General features: G+C 37.9%; 1 protein-coding gene across 8 annotated transcripts in view; it reads right to left on the bottom strand.

Moving 5' to 3' along the window:
- CTNNA2 (catenin alpha 2) overlaps window positions 1-23,004 on the bottom strand; it is a 1,087,950-nt gene that overhangs the window by 271,657 nt on the left and 793,289 nt on the right. The gene's annotated exons all lie outside the window — the stretch shown is intronic.

Genomic DNA, 23,004 nt, shown 5'->3' on the forward strand with positions numbered 1-23,004 from the left:
ATACCATTCAAGAGGTTTCTAAATATTCTCTTCCAATGACAAAATTCTGGAGGTGGTATATACACATCAGATCTACTTACAACTAGATTTAAAGCAGTCATTTTTTTCTGTAACTTGCTTAATTAACTATTTTTTTCTGAGCTGATGTATAACCCTATACAGTTTTTATTAAAAAGCCAAAACCAGGGCATATGACTGTATATTTTTAAACATCTAAAATCTTAAAAATTCCCTTATCTTTTCCACTCCCTAAACTCATATTCTGACCCTTCCATGTGTATACACTGAAGTTTATAAGTAGAAAGAGCTCAAAATAGAGTGGTAACATTTTACAAAGTTAAAATATCAGTGTACAAATAGCTCCAAGAAAAGACAAGTATATGGAGAAGAACAATGTGCTGCATTATCTGTGGAGAGAAGCTGGTTACATAGCAAATGAGACTTTGGTGCCCTGTCTGCATATTCAAGGTATGCCACAAGTGTAGCAGCCAAAAACTGCTTTCTTTTCTGTTTAGCTTTCTTCTTACAAACAGGATGTTCTCCATTAAAATGTGAGAAGGTCTAGTCCATGATCATTCTAAGAACCAGATTTCCTATGCCCTTTCTATTTATGAGAGAAATAAAAACTTACTTTAAAAAACTAACAATTATGAGTTTGGTTTAAAATGTGGCTATGAGGGATGCCTGAGTGGTTCAATGGTTGAGCATCTGCCTTTGGCTCAAGTCATGATCCCGGAGTCCTGGGATTGAGTCCCCTGCAGGGAACCTGCTTCTCCTTCTGCCTATGTCTCTGCCTCTCTTTCTGTATCTTTCATGAATAAATAAATAAAATGTTAAATAATAAATAAATAAATAAATAAATAAATAAATAAATAAATAAATAAATATAAAATGTGGCTATGAGAAAAGGAGACTGGATCACTGAACTTTTCAACCTAAAAGAAAAAAAAAATCAAGACAATGTGTATATACAAAATGATTACTGACAAAATACTAAGTGTTAGACACTGGGATCATTTCTTCCTGCCAGTGGCATCTCATTATCACCATTTGACAAATGAAAAAATAAAATCAGAGCAGGCCTGGAATTAGGGAGAGGGCAAAAAGACACTGACCTCAGATATGACATTTAAGGGGGCACCAAAGAACTCAGTAATCAAGATATATAATATTTTAATGCAATATTTTCAAAAATAAAATTAAGGCAAAAAATCCTTGTTGAACAAATATCAAAATTTTAAATAAAAACAGGATCCCACAGGGCTAGGAGTAGGACAAGGCAAGCGAGGTAAGTCATGCAGGTCAGAGATTTCTTAATTTTAAATTTAAGAAAAACTGGGGATGAGGATGAAGGAGTGCACTCGTCATGATAAGCATCAGGTAATGTTTGGAAGTGTTGAGTCACTGTATTACACACCTGAAACTGATATTACACTGTATGTTAACTAACTAGTATTTAAATAAAAACTAAAAAAAAAAAATTGAGGAATGCATTTATATAAAAAAGAGAATAAATCATTGTTTAACTACAAATTTAATTGAGTGCCCTGTATTATTATGTGCTAGATCAGGCAACCTTACCCACAGGAGGGATGCTCAAGACAGTAACTGGGGCATTGTTACAGACACATGTGGGAAGGCTCCATTGTCTCATTCTGTGAAAAGCAGGGGAACATGGGATTCTGTATCCCATTTGGGATGAAGAACCCGTAACTGCAGAGCATATGTTCATTAGATGTGAAGCATCATTTTGGTTACTGTGAGAGATTCACAAAAAGTGAGATCTGTGATCCACATGCTCAAGGAGTTCTTAATTCAAAAGAGTAAACCAGAACATGAAATTAAGAACACTAACAACTATGCAGAAAGACTAACACTCTAACCGGCTAAATCAGCTGCTCAAAAGAGGGAGATGCTGTATTTGGCAAGTAAAGTAATCTCACAGAGAAGTGGGAGAATTTACTATACAGTAAGTCCTGAGTAAGATCTGGATAGGAAAGAGGGGAGTACTTGAAGGAAGGACAGGGTGGCAAAAAGAAAGCATCCAGTCAAGAAACAGCAAGGTGGGTTCCAGGAGGGCAGTGAGTGGAATGGTGCAGGCTTTTCTCTATGATGTAAAGGGATAGGTTTGATGAATTATAGAGACAAGCTACTTTTATAAAAGCTTCTTTATAGTGTGATTACTATCAACTATATTTTGATCTGCAAACTAGGATGATTTCTGGTGACATTAGCATTCTATGTCACTGTGTTGTCAGTATTCTGTTTGTGTAGTATTTGCAATACTGGGTTTCTTCAGCTTCCATGGCTTTGTCTAAAGACAACTAAAAAAATTCAGATGACCTGGGTGCCTCAGTTGTTCTCACTATTTAGAAAGGTTGCGTAAAGGCAAAGCAAGGACTAGAACTTTGGAAGTTTTGGTCACTGGCTGAAGTTGTTAATTCATGGGTCTTTTGTCAGTTCTAATTTCTTTAAATAAGGTATGTGTACAAGAATAATGGTAGTAGATCCTCAATGCTTAGTTTAACAGAGCAAATGGGGACTAGCAAACCATCACTTCATGCTTTTCTGGGCTCTATTAGGTTGGCATGTGGAAATACTTTTAAATTATCAGCTTAGATTGCACAGAAGCCAATCACTGAGAGAGACCAAAATAAATAAATAGATAAATAAATAAATAAGTCTTGCCTCCTGGTGGCAGCCATCCATTATTATGCTCTGTGACCTAGGACTAACATTTTGCTCATTTTTATCTCTGAATTTTTCTCATGAACACTGTGGATACCGTAATATATACCCTATCTGTTCACCAGGTTAGGAAGACAATCAGTCATGTGTCAATGACTGGAAAAAATAAAAAGCATTAACGTATTCAGAATAATTAGGAAAGTATTTTTATTGTGGAAAATAATAAGAGAATTGACTTGGAAACTATGTAGAAAGTTTTTGGGTTACCTGGACTTCTGCTTTCTCCATTCAGGCAGATAATATATGAATGAAAATTTGGCCAAAAATGAGAATTCCTAAAGGAAAAGTTATTTCCCTTTAAGGAAGGAATATTTGAGACAGTTCATTTTAAATAGACAACTTATCTGAGATATTTCTAAGAGGTGAAATAAGGGGCAGACACTTCAGATAAATGTCTTTTCCATAATAGGTTCTTGGATATATTTGTTAAATAACTAAGAATTTGATCATCTTAAGCAAATTCTAGTTGAAAGGGAATCAACTAGAAGCCTCACCCAGCTCTCCTTCTCTCACCCTCCAAGCTCTACCAACTAAAAATAGTTTAACAAACTGAAGAGAAAGGAGACCTAAGTGTTCATTTTGATATCATCACCTAATAAAAAACAAGTGTGTTGTCTTAAGTCAGTCATTCATTTACTCCCTGCCTTTGGTAAAGAGAAGAAGACAAAAACCAGTTGTAGTCACTCTCTGCCAGTATCTATCTAAGTGATCTGGCATCTCTACCCTCCACCTCTCATCTGTCCAATGGAGAAGCCAGAGGCAAGTTACAGAACCAGGGAATGTAGGAGCCTGAAAAACCATCACGAGTACATGCCTCATTGCTAAGAAGCTCTCATGGCACTGCAGAGAGGGCTAGGGGGATAACAATCAGTTGGGGCTTTCTCATCTCGAAAATGTGGATAATGCTTTCTCTGTGGGATTGCCGCAAACATTAAAAGAAATGAAATTTGTAACAGCACAGTCCCTAACCCAGCAGAGATAACTCAATCAATGTTAGTTTCCTCTCCTTCCTCACCCCACGGGTCCCCTCAAAGATGAGGACAACAAGGTCCAGAGAGATGAACTGATTCTGATCACCTCACTATTTAGTGTCTGACCAGGACCTCCGTCCTCACAGTCCAGGGATTTTCCTCTCCAGGTCTAAACCATCTTCCATCTCCAAAATTCTAGGATTCTGTGATTTTATAGTTTCATGAGTTTCCATTCAAAGATTACAAAAAAAAAAAAAAAGAAAGAAAAAGAAAAATCTCAGTTTGAGTTATATTTCCTTTGTCATATTTGGTCCACAGATCTTATGTGCCTTTCTCAGATCTGCTCCCCATTTGCCTTCTTTATCTTCACCTGCAGAGAATGAGTCTGCAATAGAGATAGCCGTTTAATAAATATTGTTATTAAAAAAGAAGAAGACAACAGGCAGGAGTCTTCTTTCACATTGCTACAGGCAACTTTCCTAGTTGCCATCTGTTGTGCTAGGGAGGTGCATGATTATTAAACTTTATTTGTTTTAGAATTTGGGCTCTATTTTACAAAACACATTTGGAGTAGATCCATGGTTTGAACTGATGGGAGGAAAAAAAATGAATTTCCTGATTTGGATTTTTATAGGGGATCCTTTATTCTCCCATTCTCTGGCTCTGAACTCAAGTCCAGTTTGCCAAATTATCAGATGCTGTCAAGGAGACATTCATATTTCCATTTAATCCTACACAAAAGAATTGGGGCCATTAATAGGAATGTTGATTCTCACAATTAGTCTTCAGGAACAAGTCAATATTTTAGTTCAATAACTTGTTTATACTCGCCCATTCGGGAAATAAAAGCCTCTCTTTTAGATAAGGATCTTCTTTCTTCTTCTTTTTCCCTTTTTTACTATATTAATATCCATTACCACTTCTGAAATACTGAATATATGTGCAATATATTTATATTATATGCTGCAAATTATACAACTGATACCAACTCCTAAATTTATAAAACAGAAAAATGGAATATTAATTTTTAAATATCTGAAATTGAATATTTACTTAAAGGCCATTCCTCATCCCATTCTAAATACATAATTCAGTACAAGTGGTCCTTCATAGAGGCCCTGGGAATATAAATCTACCACCTCAGTGCTTCCCTCAGATCCATGGTTTCAGGTGAGTTCTGTGGCACAATATTAAAGTGAGAAATTGCTGTGAGAAGGCACATGTCGATCACTCTTTTCCTTTTTCTAAAGGTATCTGCTAACTTGACTGAATGTATAAGAAATTTTCAAAATATCATATAGCCATGACTCTAATAATTGAATGTATATGGAGCTAATCAAATGCCCAGTCTTCCAATTGTTGTTATTCGAAAGAAGTGGGAGTCAAAATCATGAGAATGGCAGAAAGCAATAATGTGCCTTGCACTTTATCTCCAATACATTTTCCTGTCATTTAAACCTATAATTTAGACAACAGGAAGGAGGAGAAAAAATTATCTATCGATCCAGAAGTCATCCCATCATATTTGGAGGGTTGCCCATCTACCCTCAAGCCCTGAATATAGGAATCATATTCTTATAACAAATAGCACCATTATTTATGAAACCTTGAACATTTTATAATACCTCTATATTATGTGTAAATCACAGTCTGAGAATGTGGATCTTTCTAAACATTTCCCTTTCACTGGCTAGGGACATTTCTCCTCGAAAAGAAATGGGTGATATCTCTCTAGAAAGATAAAAGTTTAGCAGTGGCCACAAATCAAACCCATGACCAAGATACTTTGACCACATCACAATCCAGCTTTCCTGGAACCTGGGATGAATGGAGGTGTGGGGGGGGGGGGTGGGCAGGAGGAGGGGGAGATAAAGTTAGAAAGTGAAAAAACTGATGACAACATGTCAGGGCCAAAATGTATCTGACACTGCTCTGAGATCTTGTCAGTGCTCAAAGAAAGAATCAATATATAAGATAAAAATACCAAGATGGCATTATTGGTAAGATTCCCAGACCCTATTTATTGGCCTAGCAATATCAGTACACACAACATATTTTCTGTTACATACATCCATACTTTCCATTATATACTAACTTGTAAAGTAACACTTCATGAGGATAGTCTTTATTTTATCATTATATCCTTGATACCTGTGCCTAGCACATAATAGGCATTAGATAAATTATATCAAATCAATGAATGAAACACATGGCCTTCTGAATCTAGTTGCACCTAAAGCCAAAGTATCTATCAATAGATTTCCTGCTATCATGAGTGTATCAATTCCCCACATGTTTCTTTATGATGGATTTCTCTCAGTTACAACCAGAAAAAGTCCTGACTAAATCAGAGACCTTAAAATACCAGACCAAAATAATTCGAAGCCAGGATGGTAGAAGATCCCGGCAAGGTCCCCCATGTACACAGCCCAGAGCATTCCCTGAGACCCTTGCTTCACTTACATGATTTTCCCTAGCACTAATTTCTGTCCAAGCTCTAAATCCTAATAAAACCCAATTAGTCACTAGCCTTGAGAATTTGTCTACCAAAAAGTCTCTAAGATTTCTGCTTTCCCTCAAATTCTTCTGCCCGTGGAACCCACCAAATCCCAGTGTAGGACTCGAGCACCACACAGTCCTTTTTTGATTTCCCTCCTCATATTCCTCAGTGTGGCCTGTCAAAACCAAGCTTTCATTTATAAGGCTCAATCCCTCAGTTCCTATTTAATTCTTACTGGATCTTTACTTTCTATTAAACTCTTTGGCCTGTATATTAAATTTTCATAGTTATATTTCCTTCTTGTAATAGTCCACCCTTCTTATCAATTTGTGCTTTGTCAACAGTTCACAAAATTTTTGTCCTGTGTTAGTACCTAGAAAAGGGGGCCATTCTCTCTTCAATGATTTGCCTAATTAGATTTTACATATTCTTCAAGAAACAGATCAAAATTCTCCTCTAGGAAATATTTTTAAATTGATCTAGCCCTTGAAGATCTTCCTCTCTCTGGACCATATCCTTCCCCTCTTTGGACCATATCCTTCAACAGTACTGTGCCAAATGATGCAGATGTTAACAATTTACCACCCTACATTATTTATTAAGTTCCCATGTGGCCACAGAGCAGAATTTGAGCTTTTTGTTGGTGGTTTCATACCCAGAAAACTTGGTATGAAACTCCTAAGAAGTGCCTCAGAAATACTTGTTCATGAATAGAAAAATGAATGCTCCAAGTAGGCACCTGTGGATAGGAAGAAGGTTACATAAGGGATGAATAATTTGGAAAATGTGGGGTCCTAAAAATAAATTTCACGTATTTCACAATTTTCTGCTCAAAACCATAGGAAGTGGTTGGCACCTGTGTGATGTTACAATTCTTGCTCCTTTACTTATTTTATTAACACAGGTGTGGTCCTCAATGATTATCTGCCAGACAACACTGCACAGAAGATACTTTTCATCAAAGCCCCACCCTCCTCACCAGCTCCCAACCTTGGGTTAATTAACAACACATTCCTTCAAAGCCTGTGAGAGACCATGAACTGGAAGAACTGCTAAAAAATGCCATTTTATCTTCACAGTTGAGATGAAAGTAGCAAGGGCGAAGTGCAAATTTCCATTGATTTTATGCACACACAAAACACATATATACCCACACTAAATAAATCATTTAAATTTCAGAGGAATTTAAACTTCCACTTCAGTTTCAAGTGCATATCCCTCCAATCACACAGTTACAGTTAAAGCTATCAACACCTAAAGAATCCCTAGAGTCTGGCATTTTCTAACATTTCAAAAAGAGGTCAATAACTGCATCCATGTTGTTGAGAGTTCACAGAAATAAGAAAACACTCAGGAAGAGGATTACCTTAGTTTATGGAAAGTCTATCTGTATACAGCCCCCTACTTTAGTCTACTTGTGCCTCATCTAACAGTATATCAGGGTTCAGTTCATGTTGTAATTCCTTCATCATATGTTCCCGACCTTTCACTTCATGGGAGCTCTTCCCCCTCTGAGTGCCTAAAGTCATCTATATTATTATCTTTATTATCAAAATAGCCATTTGTTTGATGTTTTATGAACAATTCCTACTCAGGCAACACTCATATATTGTGCAATTTAATCATCAATTAAATTTCAGATATCTGAAGCAAATCTCTTGTATTATTAATTGGAAGGTAAAATACAAATATACAGATGCATCATTATGATATTGTCTTGTTCAGAAACTTGTCATGATACAGTCATATATCTGTTCCTTCTTCCTGGTTAGAGACATGGGAGCTTAAGGGCAGTGTATTAGTCAGCGCAGGCTGCCATAACAAAATACCATAGACTGTGTAATTTATGAAACAAAAATTTATTTTCTCAAAATTCTGGAAGCTGGAGAGTCCCAGACCAATGTTCGGCAGGTTTGGTTTCTTGTGAGGGATCCCTTCCTGGCTCATAGATTTTACCTTTTCACTGTGTCCTCATGTGATAGAGAGTGCAAGCAAGCTCTCTGGGGTCTCTTTTTATAAGAGTACTAATCTTCTCATGAAGGCCCTACTCTAATACCCCATTTAATCACTTACCAAAAGTACCATTTCCAAATACTGTCACATTGGGATTTTCATCAACATATGGATTTTGGAGAGACATAATAGTCCATAGCAGACAGGAAGTCGTCAGCCAATTATATGTCATTGAAAGTCTGAAACTTCTTACACAGTACCTTACACAGAATAGGTGTTAAACAATTTTAAAATATGTATAGATATGTATATACAAATATGAATTGTATATAATTATAAATGAAGTAATTAGTATTCTGGCTGCTTGACCTGACTACATGATATGGATCTTTGGCAATAAGGCTACTTTTGTGCAGAGGTAGAGTGAAAGGGTAGCTGTATTGTTAGCTTCACCAATGGTAGGGTATTACTGCTGCCAACTCCCTTTCCACACTCATTCTCCTCCTTCCCTGTTCACAAATCTCACCTAAGCAGGAAGAAGATGGAAATCAAAGCCTATAATTGTATGCACAGAATGAAGATACAGTCACTTGGGACAAGGAATATTTAAACAGTAAATGCCTTTTATCAAATCCTTCTCTCAGAATAAGGGGGAGGGGTAAATAAACTTGAGGACATTAAATACCGGAAGGGGAATGGATTTAGTGAAATGGTGCTTCTTAGAGAGGAGCAGAACCCTGACTGGGACAAAGAAGTAGGCCATACAAGAGAACACCTGGGATCCTTCTGTTGACCAACCCTACAGCAATGGAAAGGGAAGAAGTTTCCCAGGGAATACTGGAAGAGAAAATTAACAGTTTATGAATACTGAGCACTTTCTGCATGCCCAGAGGACCCTCAAAGAGATTTCCTTGCACACTCAGAACCAAACCTTTTGCCCTGCCTAAATCAAATCTGACTTCTTTTGGTCTTTGCGAAAGCCTTTGAAGACTGCTCCTTCTGTCCTTTTCAGTATCACCACCAACCAATTTTGGCATATTCTTGCCTCTCATGCTCTCTCCAAAAGGCTAGCGCTATCTGGAAAGCAACCACATAAGATGTTGGTTCCTTTAAGTCTTAGCACTATGAGTGACTAAAATAAAATAATATTATTTGAACAGCCAAAATAACTGAAGAAATATTTTACTTATACACTAACAAGCCCCAATCTAGATTTATTCATTTCATTGTTAGTCCTTTGGTGTTGTCTTTTATTTTCTAGGAACAGAGCTTATGAAGCCTTGAGCCCTTTCTCAACTTTGCAAACCCATCCCAAGCCAGAATGGAAATAGGCTACTTCCCACATCTAGCACCAACATCCAGGAGGTCACTGCCATATGACCAAGGACACATGATATTTCCTGAGGCCTTTCTGATGCCCTTCTCCCTGAAAATGCTTGGAATCTGCCTCATAAGAGAATCATCTATTGGGGCATTTGCTCACACTTGGAACCAATGAAAACTTTATGAGGCAAATAGCATTTTTGCTGAATGATAGTTAAAAACTAAACTAAGTAGAAAGCAGGCCGAAACCTTGGAACACATGTCTCACATCATCCCAAATATTCCTCACTATGTGGCTCCCATAAACACCATCTGCTGTGTTAATTTGTAAAGAATTACAAGGTTCTTAAAATTACACTTTGCTCTCTGTAGCGTACACTCTGTCTATTAAATGGGGGAGGGTATTGAAAATGCATATCACATCAAGGCAGACACTGTGATCTTTTTTCTTCTATGCTGGGATCTTGCTGAAAGTTTGCTAGGTCTGCATGGAATTTTAAGAAGCGCATCATATTCTCCCCACAGCTGTAGGGAAAAAAAATGGAGATAAAATACATATAATAAAGCCTTTGCCCTAGATTATAATTCAAGCATCTTTTACATTTTCAAGTTGTGTGCACACCTCCCACTTTACTGGATGCTCATGACAGTGCAAAGTCCTTAGCTATGAGTCAAAGAAGGTGAAGAGCCAAAATGGAGAGAATATCTTGGGTGAGACTTTTGTTCGCCATTGCTGACTCCTGACTTCCAGGGCCTTGTCAGAGCCCTCAGGTTGTAGATGAGAGTGTTTCTCAATTGCTTATTCCTGTCTTCTCACAAAGCCAGAAGAGGAGCGTCTTTGTTCCCACACATCTCTGACAGTGCAGGGCTACAGTAATAGGCTGCTAATGTACATTTTAGGTTAATTAAGTCCCCAGAGGGGATGCTGGTTAAACAACGATAAATGGTGGCTAGAAATGAGAAGGTAAATAGGAGAGTTTGAGGCTCAATAATCTTTTAGCTAGAAACTGTCAACGTGACAGAGTTGTTGCAAAGGGATGTTCTTAGTTCTCCCCATCAGTAGCTCTGGAGTAGGCTGGAAATCCTTATTTTTAATAAGTATTTAAGAATTATGGGGATCCCTGGGTGGCGCAGCGGTTTGGCGCCTGCCTTTGGCCCAGGGCGCAATCCTGGAGACCCAGGATCGAATCCCACATCGGGCTCCCGGTGCATGGAGCCTGCTTCTCCCTCTGCCTGTGTCTCTGCCTCTCTCTCTCTCTCTCTCTCTCTCTGTGACTATCATAAATAAATAAAAGCTAAATAAAAAAATTAAAAAAAAAAAAAAGAATTATGGACAAGTTCTGAAAACCCAGAGATAATTCAGTGGGTACCAACCCGACTAATCATTTGACTAGTCAACGTCTTTCCAACTGCAGCCCCGGAAGGTGCATTTTCAGATTTCCATGAAGTTCTACTGATCAGCCAATTTTGGTAATCATGAGGTTTGCAACAATTTACTGGTGGTAAACTTGAAATAGGACCAAGGATTACAATTAAGGCAATTCTGCTTAATTCTTGATGATTAGTTACTCTATCTCAAAAACATAAATTTCAGAACCAAACTAATTAGAAAAATAAAAAATTGCATTGCCTGAAAAACCAAAACTATATAGAATAGACATACCCTGCCCCCGTTATTTCACAAAAAAATCCCCTCACAAAGAAAAAAAAAGTTAAATCATCTTCCCCAAAATCCTTGCCTATCATTATTATATCTGGGTAAACATCAAAATAAGACTAGCTAGATGCAATGAACATAGAAATAAAGGAGGATGCTGATCTTACCAAAACATAAAGTGTTTAAGAAAATTTTGCAACATCACACACAAACTATAAAACAGGATCCTGATCAAGGCTGATCCTGACTTCAGAGATTCTGCTGGTATACACATGTCTACACACTGCTGGAGGGTTGTTATGGGGCAGATTCCAAGCATTCTCAGGGAGAAGGGCATCAGAGAGGCCTTAGGAAATGCCAGTGCTTGCCCCTGTGTTTCTAGAACGTGTCCAGGATTCTTAAAATGCTTATTAAAAAGTGAAGATTTCCAGCCTACTCCAGAGCTACTGAATGGAGGGACCTAGGAAACTGCGTTTGCAACAGCTTTGTCATATTGACAGTTTTTAGCAGAATTTCCCAACATTTTCTGAAAATATACTCCCAATCTCCTCTTCCAATAGTCACGATGTTTCTAATCCCTCATAAGTACATCCCAGTCCTCAAGGAAGAGTTTCTTTGAGCACCCCATGATAATTCCCTATATGCCAACTTTACCTTCATCCTGAAGTAACAACATATATAGGCCAGATCAAGGCCTGCCTCTTCCTGACCACACAGCCCATATAGAATTCTCCTTTCTCTCAACCACAATGGCAATTAGCATAGTCCTTTTCTGATCTTCAGCCATAGCATCCCTCAGACAAATCCCTGCAGAACCTTCTTTGGACAAGTTGGCACTGAATGGTCTCACCCCACATCTCTCATAGTCAGATATCTGTCTATAGCTGCCTCCTGACTTCTAAGCTCCTATAAAAAAGGACAGGATTTAGGGTAAATGTTCTTGCTTGAATTTTCTCTGTTCACTCTAAGTAAGCTGAACTCAGTGAGTACTGTTGCTTTCAATTAAGTCATCAATCCCATGAAAAACTGGATTCCTAACACTGATTATAAGAAAATAAATTATTAGAACAGGCTGGCAATAACACCAAATTGTTGGTAAGAACCCCCAAATCTATCAATTGCATTTATAATGTAGTAAAATAAAATAAAAATGCTGTAATCATATTTTGCATTTCAATGCATGTCTACATGTATGCGTGTGTTACAAGTTTATCTGTCATTATTATTACTTAACTGTTTGGGTACCCTCTTCACTAGAAAAGTATAAGCTCTGTGAGACAAAGGTCACATTTCTCTGTAGCATGTACAATATCCCCAAAAGGAGTTTCTTTTGTATGCAATAAAGCCTTGTACAGTTGACCTTCAACAGTGTGGGGGTTAGGGGTGCTAAACGCCCACACTGTTGAAAAACCCACATTCCCTAAAAACTTAACTAATAGCCTACTGCTGACCAGAAGCCTCACTAATAACATAAACAGCCAATTAACACATATTTTGCATGTTATATGTACTGTATCCTTACAATAAAGTAAGCCAGAGTATAGAAAATATTATTAGGAAAATCACAGGGAAGATAAAATATATTTACAGAGCTGTTCTGTATTTATTGAAAAAAAAAATCCACATATAAATAGAGACCCAAGAGGATCCCCTGGGTGGCTCAGAGGTTTGGCACCTGCCTTTGGCCCAGAGCATGATCCTGGAGTCCCAGGATAGAGTCCCAGGATCGAGTCCCACATCGGGCTCCCTGCATGGAGCCTGCTTCTCCCTCTGCCTATGTCTCTGCCTCTCTGTGTGTGTGTGTCTCTTGTGAATAAATAAATAAAATCTTTTAAAAAAAAGAATATGTAGAAACCCATATAGTTCAAACTGTGTTGTTCAAAAGTCAACTGTAGTTAGTAACATGATAACTCACTCCCGGGTGAGAGAGAATCAAAGAATTTTATTGCCAAACTTTCCTGGGTATGTGAACCACACATCACACACTCAGTCCCCAAATCTTAGTCTTTCTAGAACCTAATAGTAACTTGTTCATTTGCATCCATGACTATCTATTTGGCCATGTGCAGCCATGGAAAAACACATGCCAGCTCCAAGGGTCATCTTTGTCTCCCCAGGGCTTGTGACATTAACACCTAGGGCAAGAGGGGATGGATCCTTTGATAAAGAAATCAGTGTTATTCTTACCTAATATTAAGATGCAAATGTAATTTCCAGTTTGAACCCCTATCTGCCCTTCCTTCATGCTTTCTCCCATGCCTTCCCTTCCTTGAAAGAATTTATGAAGTGGTCAAAAATAGTATTAAGTAATAGCTTGGCTCTGATACCTACTAGCTCTATGTAATGCTTGATAATTTACCTAAACTCACTAAGTCTCAGTCTTCATCTGTAAAACAATGGAAATGATGCATAACACAAGATTGTGATGAGATAATGCATGCAAAATGTCTCCGAGTTTAGCATGGAAACGGTATTGCTGGTATTGGAAATGATTAAAAAAAAAACAAAAACACAAACCTGATTTTTTTTTTCCTCTCTTGATAGCAAACTTAGGGAAAACACAGTGCTCAGCATCTTAACCATGAAAAGATACAAGATGGATGGATTGAATATTTAGGGAGAACATACTGATTTATAGGCTGGATCTAGGTTTACCACAACTTGCCATTTGAAAATCTTTTAATATCTGAGTGGTATTTAACATTCATGAAATTTTCACCATTTTAAAGTCCATATGACACAATTCAAGTATAAGGCAAATGAAAAAGGAGAACCAGACACACAGACCCTGTTTCACTAAAAATGTAGTGAAGAATATAAAATTCGATAGCTATTATTTCTTATGCTAGTGAGGGACGGGGAGCAAATGTTGGGGACTGATTCCTCCTTTTCAGTCCTATGCATGGGCAAGAAATCAGCAGCGAACACACTTCACTGATTATTTTAATCACACTGAGCACCTATACTTAACTGCCAGCAAGAGGGAGATTCCCCAAGCAGCATGAGTGGATTCCACTTCAGTCGCCATCTTTGGTACATTAAGGAAGGGATGGCCTTGCTGAAATGATGCAACAGGCCAGACATATCTGCCTCCTGTTGTTGTGGAGTCAGTGAGAAGAGTTGTTAACTACTTATACATATCTGTTAGTGGGGGCTGCCAGAGATCTGAACAGCAAGAACACATCTCTTTTCTAAGTATGGCTTTCATTATGATGGAAAGTCTAGAGATCTACCATTACAGAATGATTTTAATTTGTTTATAAAGACTCTAGGAGTTCCCTGTTAAAATACTAATAAAATTGAGAAAGAACTTAAGTAGATAATTTGCTTACTGGTTTTTCATCTGCTCCTCCTATTAGACTATAAACTTCATGGAATTAGTAACTTCAACTGTCTAGTTTACCTGTGTGTCTATATTTCACTAAGTCCAGTCCCTGGCACAAAGGTTCTCACTGAAGCAGTGACATAAAATAATTGTCACTTTGGAAAATAGAATTCTCTAAAGAGAACAGAAAAGTAGGAGGCAAGAAACTTCTGTGTAGGTGTTGGGTGAGGGAAGCCTAGAATTAAAAATAAATTCTGGTTCCACAAGAAAGCTGCTGATCAAGGAATTTAGTATTTAGAAATTAGACATATTCACAACACTAACCAAAAACAACCACAAAATATTAAGGGGGAGAAATCAAATAAGTGTAGGGATATGAGGAAGACAAAATAAGAAGGAGGAAGGAGGAGGAGGAGAGAAAGAAGAAGAAAAAGATATTTATGGAGATGAAGGCAAAAGGTGGCTGAGATCTTACCCTGAAGCTTGGGAACTCTAGTATTGTGGTGAATCCAAAGTAGGAACTACCAAAAATAAAAAATTAAAATTAAAAATAAAAAAGGAACTACCAAGAGAACAGCCAGGAATCCAGTTACTATTACTGAGACAGAAGGCACTAAAAGGTAGTAAGAAAGAAGTCAGAAATCAGGAACTAGAAGGGATGCTCAAGTCTGGAGTGAAATCAACAGTAAGTCTGACTTAAGGAGGAATCACCATGTTATGGGTACAAGTTCTTTCATTCTCTGTGAAGAAGCCAGACTGGTCCAAGCTCAAAATGCCTGGGCAATCTACCCTTTCTCACCTACCTACAGGTGAACAAGCACAAGGCCAGGCTTACCACCACCCAGCTATGCAATTCCCTACCTCCTTCTCTTCTTCCCTACCCAGAAAGCTCCACAGTAAGCCTCATCACCTGGAGCCCCTTCCCTATAACTATTCCAACCCTGTCATTGCCTTCTTTACTTTGTAATTAATCAGGCTTGATAATTGGAAAACACATAGACAGAAGAACTCTCAAATCAATCCACATTAAATATAGTCTCAGTATCCCAACTTTGGGTCCCAAACTCAGTGACTCCAGGGATAGGACCATCAAGCACTAGAGCAGGCTTCCATCTGCAGTGGTCTGGGCCAGTACAGAATTTGTATGCTGTACATCATACCAGTTAGGTTGACTTTGTCTCTATGTGCCCTAAGTGCTCTATGTGATCAGCCACCACATTCTACTTCAAACATAATATTACTCTGGCAAAGAATAAGTATTTACTGAGCATTTACTTTATATTGAACCCTGTGGAGGTGTGATATGGGCTGAATTTTATCTCTCCAGAATTCATGAGTTGAGTGTCCTCCCCACCACTCCGATACCGCAGAATGTGATTGTATTTGGAGATAGGTCATTAAAGAGATAATTAAAGTTAAATGAGGTCATTAGGATGGCCCCTAATATAATATGATTTATGTCTTTATTTTTCTTTTAAAAAGATTTATTTATCTATTCATGAGAGACAGAGAGAGAGAAGCAGAGACATAAGCAGGATCCTCAAAGGGAGCCCGATGCAGGACTCAAACTCAATCCCAGATCCCGGAATCACGACCGGAGCCTAAAGCAGGTGCCCCTGATTTGTATCTTTAAAGTGGAGGAGATTAAATACAGAAAAACACAGGAAAAGACCACGAAGTAGAAAATGGTCAGCTACAAGCCAAGGAGAAAGGCCTCGGAACAAACCCACCCTGCAGAAAACTTGATCTCAGACTTCTAATCTCCAGAACTGTGAGAAAATAAATTTCCATTGCTAAAAATCCCAGCCTTGTGGTACTTTGTTATGGTCGCCATAGCAAACTAATGCAATGTGTGACAGGAAACATTAAAGTAACGATTGGTTGAGGTTTTGACTTTCTATTAAAATACATTACTGATTCAGGCTAGTAAGAAGTCTAAGAGGGCTGAGGTGGGGTCAAGCAGAAAGATGTGACTGTCTCCAGAAATCCTAATTGATTTCTCAGAAAGCTCTTCAGTTTTTCACGGCATGAGGCTTATATCAATCAGTTTATCCAATTAAGGAAGGAGCCTCATTTCATCCAACAATTGGAAAATGGGTCTCTCAAGTCCCAGAACACATTTCTTGCTCCAAATGCTAGAAGGCTTCCTCAGTCTTTCTCAAGCACCTCGGAGTCCTGCAGCTCTTCTTGAAAACTGGTAGATATCAAAGTAGATAAATAGGTGATAGATGATAAACTGAGCCATTTAAGGTAATCTCCCTAAAAGACCCTCAGACATTTCTCATTTCATAGAACAGCCAAAAACAATTTAATTTCATGTTTCCTCACAATTTAATTAAGATAAAAATGTGACTTCTGTTCCTTTGTGTACATTTGCAGGTGCTTTTGATTAAGAAACCTGAATGAGGTGGGGGCACCTGGGTGGTTCAGTCAGTTAAGCTTCCAACTCTTGATTTTGGCTCAAGTCACGATTCCTGGGTCATGAGATCAAGCCCCACATTAGGCTCCATGCTCAGCCTGGAGCCTGCTGGAGATTCTCTCTCCCTCTGCCCCTCCCTCCACTCGCTCTCTCTCAATGAAAAAATAAAATAAAATAAAATCTTGGAAAGAAGGAAGGAAGGAAGGAAGGAAGGAAGGAAGGAAGGAAGGAAGGAAGGAAGGAAGGAAGGAAGGAAGGGAGAAAGGGAAAAAAAGAAAGAAACCTGAATGAGGTATTAAGTAGAATATGATGCCTATTACCTTATTGGTGACTTTTTTTTTCTTTGTTGTCCCCTTTCAGAGTTCCAGTTTAACATACCTGGTATTTCAAGCATACAGCTAATAGGAGATTCCTGAGACAGCAACAATATGTTGACTGAAGAGAGTGATGAAACCATTGTAAAGCTAGATCATGGCCAAATTTTTGTCCCAATTCATTTATTCCACCTATTGAGACTTATCACAGGGCTAGGTAGGGAGGACATAGTGAGCCAGTCACAGCTTCTACCAGCACAGAGTTGGTCTAAAGCATAGTTTCCTACCCTCAACTCTATTGACATTTGGGGCCAGATAAGTATTTGTTGTAGAGGCTGCCCTATGCATTGTAGGATAATTAGCAGCATCCCTAACCTCTACCAACTAGATGTCAGTAGCACTCCTTCCCTCGGTTATGACAACCAAAAGTATTTCTATATGTACCGTGGGGAGGGTACAAAATTACCCCACTTGAGAACCACTAGCCTAGTGAATGAGAAAGATCATTAAATAACAATTATAATGCTGTAAGATGAGTACTACAATACAGATACAAGGCACATAAAGGGAACTAAATAAACTGAGGAATGTGATGGTGGTTAAAAGAAAAAAAGAAAGCTGCTTCCCAATGAGAAGATACAAAAAAGAGACACACAATAGCTACTTATTGTGCATTTACTGTGTGTTAAACACTAGACTTTGCTTATTTAATCTTTACAAAATGCCCATATGTTAACCACTTTACAGGTGTGCTCAAAGACAGAAATAAGCTTGCTCAACATTCAAAGTGTGAGGGATAGACCCAGGTTCTAAGCTGGGTTCTAAACTCAAGTTTGGCTAAATCTTTAGGAATAGAGAAATTTTAAGAAAGAAAGTTCTGCTACATGAAAATCAAAGTAGCTCACAGATTTAAAAAAAAAAAATTCCCTAAATACAGAGTTTGCATAGGAATTTGAGACACTAAATGTATCATTGAAAGAATTTAAACTGGAAATTGTTTTATTTTGTTTTAGAGAGAAAGAGCATGCACACCCTTGCACATGTGCATGAGCAGGGGGAGGGGTAGAGAGAAAAGGCGAGAATCTCAGGCTGACTCTGCACTGAGTGCAGACTGAAGCAGAACTCCACTGACCCTGAGATCATGACCTGAGCAGAAACCAAGAATCCCATGCTTGGGACGTCTGGGTGGCTCAGCAGTTGAGCGCCTGCCGTTGGCTCAGGTCATAATCCCAGGATCAAGGACTTGATCCGGGATCAAGTCCTGCATTGGACTCTCTGTGGGGAGCCTGTTTCTCCCTCTGCCTGTGTCTCTGCCTCTCTCTCAGTCTGTATCTCTCATGAATATATAAATAAATCTTAAAAAAAAAAAAAAAAAAAGGGAGTCCCATGCTTAACCAGCTGAGCTACCCAGGTGCCCCAAATTGGAAACCGGTTTAAAGCAATGAGTAGAGGTTCTATTGGAGAAGCTCTGGGGTTCCATATCATCCATCCCATGTCCATAAGAGTCCTTGGATTGGCTTTAGTCTCCAGAAGTCCCTAAAAATCCACCTGTCAACTAATTACCATCCATAAATCAATCATCTCCTATCATAGGTAGGGCGAGAATACCTTCCAATCTGCTTCCATTATTCCAGCAAAATAAATAAAAATGCCTCCCTTCAATCTCAAAAGTGCCCCAATTTGGATGACAAGTTTTATGATCCTCTTATCATTAGTCTAATTAAGTCTTGAGCTAAAAAATTACTAGATCAGCTTTTATGTCATCAGATTCACTGTTTGAGAATCCAATCCATTTTTTTTTATCTTCATTACATATGCATACATTACTTCACTCACCTGCCTAACATCTTCTAATGCCAACCTAACACCTACAAGAAGGTCCTGGCCAATTTGACTTCAGTTTGGCTCTCCAATCTTACCTCTCAGCTCTACCCTAACCCCATGTATTAGTTACTATTCCTTGAACAGATGGTACTTTCATGCCTCTAGGCTCTTTCAAATGGATCACCAATGACTTTATTCCCTCCACATGTTGTTCAATAATATTGACCACTGTGTTGGCTCTGCAGTGTCTTCCCCTTCACTCCTCACCTGCCTATTGAATATCTCATTCAAATTTTATCTATGTAAAGAATCCCTGATTTCCCCAGACATCAGTTGCTCCTTTCTATGCGTTCATGCACTACACTTTACCCGTCTTTCTATTATGCTTCTTCTCATTCTCTAATTCAGGTTCATGTGTCTGTGCCACTCATATTACTACAATGCAATGTGATCTAGTCACTAATGACTAGAATATCACCATTATCTTTGTACCATTAATGCCTGCACTACCAGGTACTCAGTTGATATTTGATACATACCTACTGATTAATGATTGCCACTGGTGGCTATTAAAATCAGAAATATGGGCGCCTGGTGCCCCAGTCAGTTAAGTATCTGACTCTTGGTTTCAGCTTAAGTCATGATCTTTGGTTGTAGGATGGAGAGCTGTGTCAGGCTCAAGGCTCAGCATGGAGTTGGCTTGAGACTGTCTCCCCTTCCCTCTATCCCTCGCCCTGCTTGCTCACTCTCTCTCTCTGTAAAATAAATAAAATCTTTAAATAAATAAATAAATAAATAAATAGGATCAGAAATAGCCACATTTTGGACAATAAGCAGGAATTTACTGTCTACCATGTAGTAGGCATGTGGCTTTTGCTTTGCAACACACATAACTAAGGGGTCGTGAGGTATAGTTAAAAGTCAGGATCTCTGCATTTTATTTCCCATTTTGCTTCTTCATATTTCTGCAAGACCAAGTAAATCACTGAATATGAAAAAAATATATATATATAGGAGATGTGTGTGTATATATATATATATATATATATATATATATATCCTCCATTCCCTAAATCTGGCAAACCAATCAGCCAGTCACAAATTCAAAATAGGCTAAGTAAAGTTCATGATATTTGGAATATGCCCCTAAATTTGGAGTTAGGTGTCACAAAAGGAGAATCTGACATCTCCCAAACCATCTGTATCATGTAAGTGCCTTAAGAATAAATCTATGCCTGAAATAGACCATCAGGCTAACTGGATACTGTCAAAAGGCTTTTTAAGTTTACTTTTTGTACCTCAATTAGCCTACTTTCTAAATTGAAACAAAATGGTAGGAAATGTATAATCTGTATAGTGTTGTTAATTCTTTAATCATAACACATTTATCTGAAATTTTATAGAAAGATTAAATGCTATGGATTAGTGTTATAGCATGAATCTCCTGTCCTCTAAATTACCATATTACTAATACTAATTTAAAATCATACTAGCTGTGTACAGTGTTTCAGTTTAATGAAGTACTTTTATATGCTTTATTTTAATCCTCAGAACAAACTGTAACTTTGCTACTATTTATAATCTCTATTTGCAGATGCTAAAGGTCCAAAAGGGTAAAGAGCATGCAGCCAGAATGATGTGGGACATGCAAGGGTGAAATGCAAATATATGCCAAAATAGCCCATGACATTGGCATAGTCTCTGAGGTTGAATCAAACTCTATACTGATATTGTGTGATATCTGCCCACTGGAATGTGGTTTTCTATGAATGTGTCAAGTATTTAGAAGCCAATTTTGCAGGCAATTATTTGGTAACATGGATTTCCAAGTTATGACGATGACAGTCTGTGCAAATTGATAAATACCTTGGATCTCAACTGCTAAAAGTCACATCTAAATACAATCCCCTCTCAAATTAACAATTTGCTAAGAGGCTCAATAGAACAGATGCTGTAATTTCCGATATCCTACTCAGTTGAATGATGAAAAAAAATCACAGAGAAGAGAACATGAGCCCTACTGGTTGAAAGAGCTGATTGATATTGAATATTTACCTACTTTTAAAAAACTGTATCGTTCCAACATCCTAAAACTTTTTGTATACTATCCAAAGTGGGATATGACAGTAGTAAAAATATATATATATCCAGTTAATCAAAATTCTGGTTTTTACCAAGCATAAGGCTATTTGTAAAAGGCTGAATGCTCAACCAACTTTTTGAATATGAATCTAGATATTAGAGTAGCTGGCAAAGAAAATCTAAATGAAGGTTTTAAAGTCTTAAGATAATAATACTTTTACTGTTAAATGTGTGTCTGCTATGGTCCAGGTGACTTATGTGGGTAATCCCCCACCTCCACAAAAACTCTGAACCAATGTACTTTCATCTCCCTTTATTGATGCACTAATGGAGGTTCAGAAGCCTTAAAAAATTCACCAACATTCCTAAGACTAATCAGTTGAAGATTCTAAATCCAGGTGAACTTCTGCACTCTCCTTTCCAATATAGTGGCATTCTCTAGTACAGCAATGTATGGAACAGAAAGGAAGAATGTGACAATGAAATGGTTCTCTATCTTTTTGTTTTTCCATGTAACATACCTGAGGGAAATGGCACATTCCACCAGCAGTAGTGGAGAAAGAAAGAAAAGACAATGATTGAAACTTGAAGAGTTGTTTTTAGAAATGCTGATCCAACATTAGACAGATCCACCACCACTGACACCAGGGTTCAGAGCTCTGTCACCAAATAACCATAAGATAGTCCTTACTGACCACATCTGCAAATCTTGAACATTTATCTTCAGGATATGAAGCCTTGCATCTGCCTTTACAAATTTTTTCTAATATGTTCATGAAATACTTCACACTATCCACCGCCCTTTACATATACACATATACCACACCACATCTTTTTTTTTTTTTTTCGAAATTTACAACACAAGTATGAGGTCACTGATGATTACAGAGAAAAGAAACCTATTTAACTTGATTTAACCCTCCTTTTCCAACATCTAGTGAGCCATAAACATTTTTTTCCCATCATATCCATTAAAATTTTGAGAAACAGCTGATTCAGAGGAGTACATTGGAACCCATCCATGAAACAAGATATTTTCTGTGACCTTTCTAAGCTAGTATCCCATTGACCAAGAGATGGAGCCGGAAATACAGAAGTTCTTAGGCCTTCCCTGGAGGGCTAACAGTCTTCTGGGCAATAGAGTATTTGGGATGTTAAGTGCTCTGTGCATGAAATGCTACAGTCTGATCTTGTCACCTTTCAGATCAATGAGAGAAGTGACAGCAATTCCAGTTCTCTGTCAGCTTAATTGGAGGAAGTGAAACACGATTACAGGCATTAGTACAAGGCTGGTACAGAGCAGCAGAAGACCCTGAGGGGCAGCCGGTACAGCGGACCACAGGGAACAGAACACTCCTCTCCTTTGACAATTTCATTGAAAGTCTTAATTACAATGCTACTGTAGGGGGGAAATTGTTTTATAAATGCCATTACAAACATAGTCTGATTGCAGAAATCTTTTCATCTAAAAACTAATTAAACCATTATTTCCTTTCAGATTGCAATAGCAAATGTAAGTTTTTCACTTAGGAAAACAGTTACCCGATCTTATGTTCCCTATATTTAGGAAGCATCTTTTTAAAAAAGTATCTACAGGCCGAAGGTTCTTAGAAATTAGAAATGCTATGAAGAAGATAACAGACATTTCTTTAAAAACATTCTATCATGATGCAACCAAATGATTAAATGAAATGTTTTTGCTAACATGTGAAAAGTAAGCTTATGTGTATCAGCTCAATCATTTTGATTGAGCATATTTTTTAAAAATCATGTAAGAAAACCTCCTGAAAAGAAGAAACACGACTGTCATATTTGACAAAAATGAGATTATTTTGTGACCACTGAAATGCAAGCTGTAAGAGAGCAAGGAGTTCCACTTCATTCACAG

Source organism: Canis lupus, chromosome 17 (genome assembly GCF_011100685.1).
Source record: "Canis lupus familiaris isolate Mischka breed German Shepherd chromosome 17, alternate assembly UU_Cfam_GSD_1.0, whole genome shotgun sequence".
Lineage (NCBI taxonomy): Eukaryota > Metazoa > Chordata > Mammalia > Carnivora > Canidae > Canis > Canis lupus.